The sequence below is a fragment of the Tamandua tetradactyla genome, chromosome 3, assembly GCF_023851605.1.
Source record: "Tamandua tetradactyla isolate mTamTet1 chromosome 3, mTamTet1.pri, whole genome shotgun sequence".
NCBI classification, from domain to species: Eukaryota; Metazoa; Chordata; class Mammalia; order Pilosa; family Myrmecophagidae; genus Tamandua; species Tamandua tetradactyla.
This window is the reverse complement of record NC_135329.1, coordinates 121,631,156-121,642,870: the sequence shown is the minus strand read 5'-3', so window position 1 is coordinate 121,642,870 and position 11,715 is coordinate 121,631,156. Positions and strand designations below refer to the sequence as shown.

Sequence of the window (11,715 nt, the reverse complement as noted above, 5' to 3'; positions counted from 1 at the left end):
TAAAAATAAAGTATAATTTTTTTTAAAGTGATGTGTCAAGCTTTGTCTTGGATCCCTCAAATATACTTGCATTCCTGTCTTATTAATTTGAAAAAAGAGCACTATATTTTGTTCATCTTCTGGGGTCCGCGATTGTTGGGTTGCTGATAATATGACCCCTTTCTAGCCTCTGCTTGGTTGGGAAACCCAAGATGTCATTCAAAGGACACACTGTTGACTAACTATAGTGGCCTTTCTTATGTGGCATGGGTTTATCTATGTTAAAGTCTCAGCCTCCTCCTGAATGAACTTCAGCTTCTTATACACAAGTCACAATAAAATCTTGTCTTGCACTTTCCTTGGTAAATGGAAAACAATTTTTACCTGGAAATATGATGGCCATTATGGAGAACTTTTGACATGTCCAATATATTTAAGAGGCATTCTGGAGCAGATCGATCTAGGATGGCAACTGTGGAACTGGAAACCACACCTACTCCTAATCCCCCACCTACAGAAGACAAAACAGAATCTAATCAGGAGGTTGCTAACCCAGAACACTATATTAAACATCCACTACAGAACAGATGGGCGCTTTGGTTCCTTAAAAGTGATAAAAGCAAAAATGGCAAGCAAACCTTCGAATCATCTCTAAACTTGATATTGTTGAAGACTTTTGGGCCCTGTACAACCATATCCAGTTGTCTAGTAATTTAATGTCTGGCTGTGACTACTCACTTTTTAAGGATGGTATTGAGCCTATGTGGGAAGATGAGAAAAACAACCGAGGAGGACGATAGCTAATTACATTGAACAAACAGCAGAGACGAAGTGACCTCAGTCGCTTTTGGTTAAAGACTGCTGTGCCTAATTGGAGAATCTTTTGATGACTACAGTGATGATGTATGTGGAGGCTTCATTAATGTTAGAACTAAAGGTGACCAGATTGCAGTATGGACTACTGAATGTGAAAACAGAGAAGCTGTTTCCTGTACAGGGAGGGTATACAAAGAAAGATAAGGACTTCTTCCAAAGGTAGTGATTGGTTATCAGTCCCATGCAGACACAGCTGCTAAGAGCAGCTCCACCACTAAAAATAAGTTTGTTGTTTGAGAAGACATCTTCTGAGTGTTCTCATAGGAGACTGTGTTAAGCAATCGAGATTTGGGAGCTAAACCAAAGCCTCTTCAAAAGCAGAGTGGACTTTAGTGACCAAGAGACCAGCTCTGCAAGAAATACTAAAGGGAGCACTAGAGTCAGATATGAAAAGACAGAAGAGAGAGGTATGGAGTAAAGTGTAGAAAGAAGGAAAATCAGATATGATATATATAATACAAAAGCCAAAATGCTAGAGGAAAATATTATCCAAACAGTAATAACACTAAAAGTTAATGGACTGAATTCCCCAATCAAAAGACATAGACTGGCAGAATGGATTACGACCCAGCAATACCGCTGCTAGGTATCTACTCAAAGGACTTAAGGGCAAAGACACAAACGGACATTTGCACACCAATGTTTATAGCAGCATTATTTACAATTGCAAAGAGATGGAAACAGCCAAAATGTCCATCAACAGATGAGCGGCTAAACTAACTGTGGTGTATACCTACGATAGAATATTATGCAGCTTTAAGACAGACTAAACTTATGAAGCATGTAATAACATGGATGGACCTAGAGAACATTATGCTGAGCAAGTCTAGCCAAAAACTAAAGGACAAATACTGTATGGTCCCACTGATGTGAACCGACATTCGAGAATCAACTTGGAATATATCATTGGTAACAGAGACAAGCAGGAGTTAGAAACAGGATAAGATAATGGGTAATTGGAGCTGAAGGGATACAGACTGTGCAACAGGACTAGATACAAAAACTCAAAAATGGACAGCACAATAATACCTAACTGTAATGTAACTATGTCAAAACACTGAATGAACCTGCACCTGAACTGTAGTTTTTTTGTTTGTTTGTATCTTTTGTTTTTGTTTTTTTTCTTTTTCCTTTTTTTATACAAATATATTTTTATTATTATTATTATTTTAATTTTCTTCTCTATATTAACATTCTATATCTTTTTCTGCTGTTTTGCTAGTTCTTTTCCTAAATCGATGCAGATGTACTAAGAAATGATGATCATACATCTATGTGATGATACTAAGAATTACTGAGTGCATATGTAGAATGGAATGATTTCTAAATGTTGTGTTAATTTCTTTTCTTTTTTTTTTAATTAATAAAAAAAAAAGCAGAGTGGACTGCATTTAAATTTGATTTCCAGCTAAATGTTGCTAAGATATAAGAGAAGTCTCATTTGCCTTTGTCTTGTACTTCTGTGTTCATATATTACTTATTTTTTTTAATTTTGGCTATCTTATCCACTATCCCAATCAAAGAATTACAGTACACATTGTCCCCAGTATCCATAAATGTGTTCCTAGTCCACTCTATAATAGCTTAGTAGAATTACCATTACAAACACATTTACCCATCCACAATACTAAAAAAAGAATTTGCATTTCTATACTTTAAAGGAAAAAAATTCTGTTTATGTTCGTTGTATGCATATTTTGCTGGTTTGAAAGAATATGATGCATACAATTTTCTAGAAATTTTCTTTGTTTCTTTTTACAGCATTATCTTTGCTGTACTCTTGCTGATGGCTGCAAGATTCTAATTTATTTGTTTCCCTACTTGATATCATTAGTGATTCTGATTTCAGTTATTCATTTTGTTTTGCTTTTGTTTTTTTCTTCATGTTACATTGGTGAAAGATCCAGGAACATAACACAAAGGTGGAATAAACATTAATTTTGCACATTCTTTGGTAATTTTTTTTGTAACTACAAAGCTTTGCTATAAATTTATGCATTTCATTCAAATCAGTGATCTATGTTTGTGTGATTTCTAAACATAGTTGTGGATTTTTAAAAATGTAGCATCATAATTCCATTCCTAACTAGAATTAGAATGTCTGTTTTTGTGTCTTCATGCTGTATTTTAACACTTTGTATTACCTAGGTTATTTTGCTTTGGTTAAATGGCTCAAGTAGAGAAGCAGTCCCATTCATATTGAGACAGTGTACAGTGTATAAAACTGTAAATAAAATGTGTACAGTGAATTGTCTTTCAAAAAAAAAAAGGAGTCCTAGAAAAATTAAGAGGAAGCATCATGCATTCATAGTCACCTTGATTGGTATGCTAAGCATCAAATTCCTAATGATGAATTTGGTTTCTTCATCATGAAGATGGTTTTTGTGATTTTCTGAAACCTGCCTTCCTTACATTTCTTTCTCTTTCTCTTTAGCTTTACCTAACTTTCAAATAAACTATTATTTCTTTGGGGTTTCCTCAGGTAAGAATAGTCACATTATAAAAATCATTAAGATGAAAGGCAAATCTACAGAAGTTAAACTGAATCCCGGTCCAGAACCAAATTAAGGGCCGTATTTAAGGGATTTCCTAAACTTCAGGGAGATAGGCAAAAAATTGTTATAGAATTCAGGATTTTGATAGATACTTATTGTCCTGGACTACAGATCTGTATAAACTAATTTAATTAATTATAAGCCCTTCTGATGGAAAAAACTGCAAGGCATGAAAGAGAAGATTAAAGTAACCCAGCTGCATAAAGTTTTAAAAATATAAAACAGTGCAGGAGAAAATGCCGAAAGGGACATTTTGGGGACAATTTTAAAAATTAGAATATAGACTGTATGTTTTATATCAATGTTAAGTTTGGTGAATTTAACAGTTGTACTTGAAGTGATTACATAAGTGTAAGCTTTGTTCGTAGGAAGTATACATAGAACTGATAAAGGAACATGATATATGCAACCTGCTCTCAAATGTTTAGAAGATAGGTAGGTGGGTAGGTAGATGGACAAATAGATGGAATGATATAACAAATGTGGCAAAATATTATAAATTGGTAATCTGGGTGGGGTTCTCTGTATTATTTTTGTATTATATTTTCAACTTTCCTTAAGTTTGAAATTATTTCAAAATAAAAGTTTAAATGTGTATAACATAAAACAGTTATGGAAGTCTTTCTTTTAAGGGTAGACTAGTCAAAAATAGAAAATTGTAAACTAAATAAAAATACAAAATAGACTTTATCAAACTTCAAACAGTATTCTTGATTAGAACCAATAGCTGAAATAAAAGGAGCCTTGTCTTCTCTTTTTATAAATGGGCTTAAGCCTGAATTAGGGGATTTATCAGAAAAAATAAATTAAAAATGTGAAATTGCCAGTTTAGAAAATATCCAATGTGTGGCTCAACATTTTCGGATAGCTTTACAAAGGAAACAAGTTAGAAATCAATACAACTTATGGCTCTGTAGATGAAACAACCAAGAGAGTCTCTGTTCTCTAAGAGTTGGGAGCCTGTGAAAGAAACCAACATAGTACATTGGCAGAAAAACAGAAGGATGACTACTAAAAAATCTGTCCATTGATGTAGTCTGAGTAAGACATTAGCATCTGTGTTAGTTAGATTCAGTTGTCAACTTGGCCAGGTGAGCCTACCTAGTCTTGTTGCTGCGGATGTAAGCCAACAGTACGTTAGCCCCATCTGTTGCCAATTAATCTGCAGTCAGCTAGGAGGCGTGTCTGCTGCAATGAGTGACGTTTGACTCAATTGGCTGGTGCTTAAATGAGAGATTGCAATGTAGCACTGCTAAGCAGCTTGGCATTCCTCATCTCAGCACTAGCAGCTCAGCCCAGGCCTTTGGAGATGCAGAAAGAAGTCACCCCGGGGAAAGTTGTTGGAACCCAGGGGCCTGGAGAGAAGACCAGCAGAGACCATCCTGTGCCTTCCACATAAGAAAGAACCTCAGTAGAAACTTCAGAGTTTCCTCTGAAGAACCAACAAAATAAATCCCCTTTTATTAAAAGCCAATCCGACTCTGGTGTGTTGCATTCTGGCAGCCAGCAAACCAGAACAGCATCCATCAATTCCCAGTCCTATTCACAAAGGGAACAATACAACTTTTCTGTTTATATGGGTGTCATTTTATCTACCATTATTAGCAGAGTCAAATTATTTTATTTTTTTAAAATTTTTTATTAATTAAAAAAATTACAAGAAAGAAACACAAACATCCTCAATATATGCTTTCCATTCTACATATATAATCAGTAATTCACATCATTGAATTACTGATTCAATAGCTGCATATTCATCATCATGATCACTTCCCAGAACATTTGCACCAATTCAGAAAAAGAAATAAAAAGACAACAGAAAAATAAAACAAAAACAGAAAAAGAAAATATTTTACATACCATACCCCTTATCCCTCCCTTTCATTGATCACTAGCATTTCAAACTAAATCTATTTTAACATTTGTTACCCCTATTATTTATTTTCATTCCATATTTTCTACTCATCTGTTGACAAGGTAGATAAAAGGAGCATCACACACAAGGTTTTCACAATCACATAGTCACATTGTGAAAGCTATATTGTTATTCAATCACCATCAAGAAACATGGCTACCTGAACACAGCTCTACATTTTCAGGCAGTTCCCTCCAGCCTCTCCGTTACATCTTGGATAACAAGGTGATATCTACTTAATGCATAAGAATAACCTCCAGGATAACCTCTCGACTCTGTTTGGAATCTCTCAGCCATTGACACTTGGTCTCATTTCACTCTTCCCCCTTTTGGTTGAGAAGGTTTTCTCAATCCCTTGATGCTGGGCCTCAGCTCATTCTAGGATTTCTGTCCCGCATTGCCAGGAAGGTCCACACCCCTGGGTTCATGTCCCACATAGAGTGGGAGAGTGGTGAGTTTGCTTGTTGTATTGGCTGGAGACAAAGATCACATCTGAGCAGCAAAAGAGGTTCTCTTGGGGGTGACTCTTAGGCCTAATTTTAAGTAGGCTTGACCTATCCTTTGTGGGGTTAAGTTTCATATGAACAAACTCCAAGACTGGGGGCTCAACTTGTAGTTTTGGTTGTCCGCACTGCTTGTGAGAATATCAATAATTCAACTTGGGGAGGTTGAATTTTCCCCCGTTCTCACCATTTCCTGAAGGGGACTTTGCAAATACATTTCCACTCACTGATCAAATCACTCTGGGATTCATTGGGGCATAATTCTGGACAAACCAATAAAATCTAATGTCCTACCCAAGGTTCCATGTACTTATGTTGTTCAACCAGCTATCTACATAAGTTATATTAGGAGAAGCACTAGTCAAAATATAAATTTTGTACCAAACAAACATTTTTTTATTTAGTCTCACACACAAGTTGAAATTTTAAAATATTAATTACCATCTATTTTCAGCACCCTGCAGTAATGACATTCCTTTGTTCTTCCTCATGCAGCAGAGTCAAATTTTAAAGTTGCCTAAAAAGCAAGAAAAAAGGCAAATTGATTTTTAGTGGAGGAAAAGGATATATTTTGTATTAAAGTAGAAATGACAGACTTTGGAAGGTGGTGAAAAACTATATAATAAAAAAGAAATTCGAGGAGATACAGTAAATTGTAAAAGGAGAATGAATTTTACTTTCACTCAAGTGGTAAAAATCTCTGACACTCATTAGACCCAGCTTTGCTATTTTTGTACCATTATTCTTTGTGATACAATAGCTACAAATGTAATCGATAAGATCTACTTTGAGACAAAAATTGCTCCTATACACGATCAGATTATAGCTCATGTAAATATTAGAATGCTTACATTCTCATCTATGCTATGTATGTTTCAAGAAATCACACACACACATGCACAAATCTATAGCCCCAGAATTCCTATGGATGAAAGACTCCACAGACACAGGCATACTAATTAAGAGCAGAGCCCATAAGATTACAGATTGATTCCTCCTAAATTGCATGTTTTTTCTTTTTGCACAAATATGAAAATATCAGGCCATGCTGTAGGGATTTTAACTAAAAAAAGAAAAAAATATCTATAAATTCTGTCCCATAATTCAGAAGCCAAGGTTTAGCCTACTTCCCTCAGAGCAATTACTGATCTCACCTAATGAATCAAAACATCCTCTGACTTTACACTTGATCTTTAATGTTGTCACACATAATAAATCACTATTGCTAGCAAAGATTACTCAATTTTTTTACTTTTGGTTAATTAATGAATTATTACTTTCCCCTTCTCATATAACCAAATACTGGTATGTAACATTCTTAATTCAACAACTCTATACCTTTCATTACCAAATGAAGGACAATCTCATAATTGTATTTCTATAAATCAAAAAGTCCATGAGCAGAGCAGAGCTTTTGTCACTGCAGTACCAAACAAAACCCTAATGCAATATTGTTTGTTGGTAGGGCTTATATAAAAATACGTAAGGTGTGATATATAATAGTCCAGCCTCTCTGATAAAATCCAATTCATTACCCAAAGCCAGATTGTTCAACTGATAGAATCATGGCCATCTCTAGGTGATTTTACATTGTTAAAACAAAAGAATAAATATGTGAACTAAGAATTGGTAAGCTTTTATAATAATCTACTTCTTCAAAAGGCTATAAAACATGGCAATTTTTAAGATATCCTTTAAAATTGAATAACAAATATATCCATTTCTTGATGTCTTGGTACTAAAATAATTTCTGTCTTAAAGGTACAGATTCACAGCAAAAGAGGCACTGTAGAAGTTAATATACTGTAGTCATTATACAAATACTTTAGATATGCTATAGAAATACATTAACTGATCATTATGCTAAACAGAGTGCTCTGATTAAAGTCCTTACACAAGAACCTTGTTCTAGTTTACTAGCTGGTGGAATGCAATATACCAGAAATGGAACAGCTTTTAAAAAGGGGGAATTTAATAAGTTACAAGTTTACAGTTCTAAGGCCATGAAAATGTCCCAATTAAAGCAAATCTATAGAAATGTCCAATCTAAGGCATCCAGGGAGAGATACCTTGATTCGACAAGGCTGATGAAGTTCATGGTTTCTCTTTTATCTGAAAAGGCATATGGTGAACATGGCAGCATCTGCTGGCTCCCTCTCCAGGCCTCTTATTTCATGAAGCTCCCGGGAGGCATTTTCCTTCTTCATCTCCAAAGGTCACTGGCTGGTGGACTGTGCTTCTCGTGACTATGTCATTCTGAAGTTTTTTCCAAAATGCTTCCTTTTTTAAAGGAGTCCAGTTAAGTAATCAAGATCCACCTGGGATGGGTGGAGACACATCTCCTACTAATCAAGTTTAATACCCATACTTGATTGAGTCACATCTCTGTGGAGATAATATAAAGTTTCCAACATACAATACTAAATAGGGATTAGAAGAAATGGCTGTCTTTACAAAATGGGATTAGGATTATAACATGGCTTTTCTACAGTACATAAATCCTTTCAAATCAGCACAGACCTTATAAATACAACAAAAATAACAATAAATGCATATTAGAAGTTCAAGGAGTCCATCATACATTCATAAAATCTAACCCCTCAAATTCTTTCTTTAAATATTTTTATTGTAAACAGCAAATAAACATACAAACATTCTTGACATGGTTATAATCAATGGCTCACAATATCATCACATAGTTGTGTACTCATCACCATGATCATTCTTTTGAACATTTGCACCTCTCCAGCAAAAGAAAGAAAAAAGAAAAAAGAAAGAACTCATACATATCATACCCCTTACCCCTCCCTCTCATTGACCACTAGCATTTCAATTTACTCAATTATTTTAACCTTTGTTCCCCCTATTAATTATTTCTTATTCATATTTTTTGCTCATCTAACAATACTTTAGATAAAAGATGCATCAGACACAAGATTTTCACATTTACACAGTCACATTGCAAAGCTATATTATGTATACAATCATCTTCAAGAAACATAGCTACTGAAACACAACTCTATAGCTTCAGGTATTTCCCTCTAGCCACTCTAATACACCAGAAACTAGAAAGGGGATATCTATATAATGCATAAGATTATATAGATAACCTCCCAGGATAACCTCTCAACTCAGTTTGAAATCTCTCAGCCACTGACACTTTGTCTCATTTCTCTCTTCCCTTTTGGTGGAGAAGGTTTTCTCAATCTCTTGATGCTGAGCTCATCCTACAACTTATGTCCCACATTGCCAGGGAGATATACACCTCTGGGAGTCATGTCCCATGTAGAGGTAGGGCAGGCAGTGAATTTACTTGCTGTGTTGGCTGAGAGAGAGAGAGACCATATCTGAGCAACAAAAGAGGTTCTCTAGTGGTGACTCTTAGGCCTAATTTTAAGTAGGATTAGCCTATCCTTTGCAGGGATAAGTTTCCTAGGGTCAAATCCCAAGATTGAGGGCTCGGCCTATTGATTTGGTTGTCCCCACTGTTTGTGAGAATATCAGGAATTCTCCAAAAGGGTAGTTGAATTTTCCCCCATCTCCCCATTCTCCCAAGGGGACTTTACAAATACTTCTTTATTCGTTGTTCAAATTACTCTGGGATTTATCAGGGCCTCATGCTAAACTGGACAAATTCTTAAAAGAAATACGGGGACTGATTAGGTTATAAGATCAATAAGGGCATAATCTGGAAAATCTAGAACCCCACCCAAATGGATACTTCCATGAAACACACAGTCACAGTTGGGACAAATTGGCCACAACATTAATTAAATCTTTATGCAAAAACATATAGGGTGACAGGATTTAGCCAGTTCATGCCTCATCTGTAACTAAATTAACTTGGAAAAATTGTAAAAGTGAGTCATAGACTAGAATCAAGACCTAAAAGATCCTTTCAATATCACCAACTGAATTTTTATCAATGTTTCCCTCTGTGGTATATGAATGCATGCTAGTAACTAGACATTTATTTTCTGGATAGGTTAAAACATTCTTGTGTTGAATACTCATAACACAATGGCTAAAGAATAGTATTAGATTTTGTGTTTCCTATATAGGACAATCCATCTCATCTATCCAGTGATGTAATAAATTTAACCGAAGTTGTCCATGAACTTGAATTATGCATGGTTTTGCTTCTTACTCTGAAAGTTTGTCCTTAACACTGCCTGTTCTCTAGAAAAAATGTAAAGAACCTTAACAGAACTAAAAAGTTACAACTATTGCAGATCCTAAACTAAGATTCTCCAAAGAACCCCCAGAAAGAAAGACCTCATGGAAGTTGACCACTAATTCAAGTTCTTTGAGTCTTCTATATGTTACAGTCTTCCTTAATACTTATTTATTCATGCTATATTTTTTATGGGTTTTAAGTTATATACCTTTGACCCAGGTTGTCATGTTCCCCTAACCAATAATACATATGTGGTTATATATATATATATATATATATATGTGTATGTATATATATATAAGCTTTATTAAAAACAAGCACTGCCCTAATCCTCTAATCTAACTCCCCTAAACTATTGCTGGTACAGTCAATTTGAAAAATAATGAGTTATGTGTGGTGGTTTGGAATTATGTACCCCAGGAAAACATGTTCTCAATCTTAATCCATTCCTGTGGCTGTGAATCCATTGCTATAGCAGGACCTTCTGATGAGGTTACTTTCCTTAAGGAGTAACTCAATTGAATCACTATGGGTCTTAATTCTCTTAGTGAAGGCCTTAAAGAGAAGGCCATGGAGTAAAAACCACCAGGAACAGTCAGAATTTGGAAGTCAATAGAATCCAAGAGAAAAAGGAAAAAACATCACCATATGCATTGTCAAGCAATGGAAAAGCCAAGGAATCCCAAAGATTGCCAGTTAGCCAGAAGATTCTAACTCCAGGAAGAAGCAAGGCTTCTAGCCTCTAAAACTGTCAGCCAATAAATTCCTTTTGTTAACCCAATCCATTGTATGGTATTTGTTTTAGCAGCTGGGAAACTAAAACAGTATGTTACATAATAACATAATTTTACGGTGTAATATGAAATTATAACAAATATGTAATATGTATGAATTAATTTATAAGTATATCAAGGAATTAGATTAATACTATATGCCATATATTGATTAATAACATATAATACAACATATGAAATTATATTATAAAATATAATAACTTGCAAAAAATTATACTCCACTTATAATACATAAGTGAAGAAAAAATATTTATATGCTGGGAGAGGGGCTTTAGCTATTCTTGGAATTTGAGAGTCACTATTTGTCATGACATGTAGAAACAATATACCTACAATGCTACTGAAATAGATCACATGTCTTGGGCAGTTTGTAGATTCTTTTTCCTCTGTGAAAATCAGTCTCTTCAATATCAACCCAGAACCAAATTTAATTTATCTACAGAGATCCTGTTAAGTAATTAAAAAGATATGACTCCCTAATATACTCAGTGAAGTATATTTCTTTGAAAAGACCCTAAAGGGATAAAACATTTTCTGGGAAAAGACCTGAGAATATCAACTCCATCTTTAAGTGCAACTTTAGGTGGTCATCAAAATCTTATTCTTTCACATTTGCTTAACCCAACAAGCAATGGAATAGAATAGTTTTAATTTTTTTTGGCCAGCCAGGGGGAATCTATGCCACTAGTAAGACATCATATTGTACAGAGATTAGTACTTTGGGTGAGACAATCTATAACTAAGCTAAAAGAAAAGACAAACTGATTACGGTGGTTTGGAGCTATATCCTTAGGGAAACATGTACATACACTCAGCAATTCACAATATCATCACATAGTTGCATATTCGTCATCATGATCATTTCCCAGAACATTTGCATCAATTCAGAAAAAGAAATAAAAAGACAACAGAAAAA

At 34.8% G+C, this 11,715-nt stretch overlaps 1 pseudogene; it reads left to right on the top strand.

Moving 5' to 3' along the window:
• Positions 1 to 444: 444 nt before the first annotated feature.
• Positions 445 to 1,092, top strand: LOC143676324 (eukaryotic translation initiation factor 4E pseudogene; annotated as a pseudogene).
• The last annotated feature ends 10,623 nt before the right edge of the window (positions 1,093 to 11,715 follow it).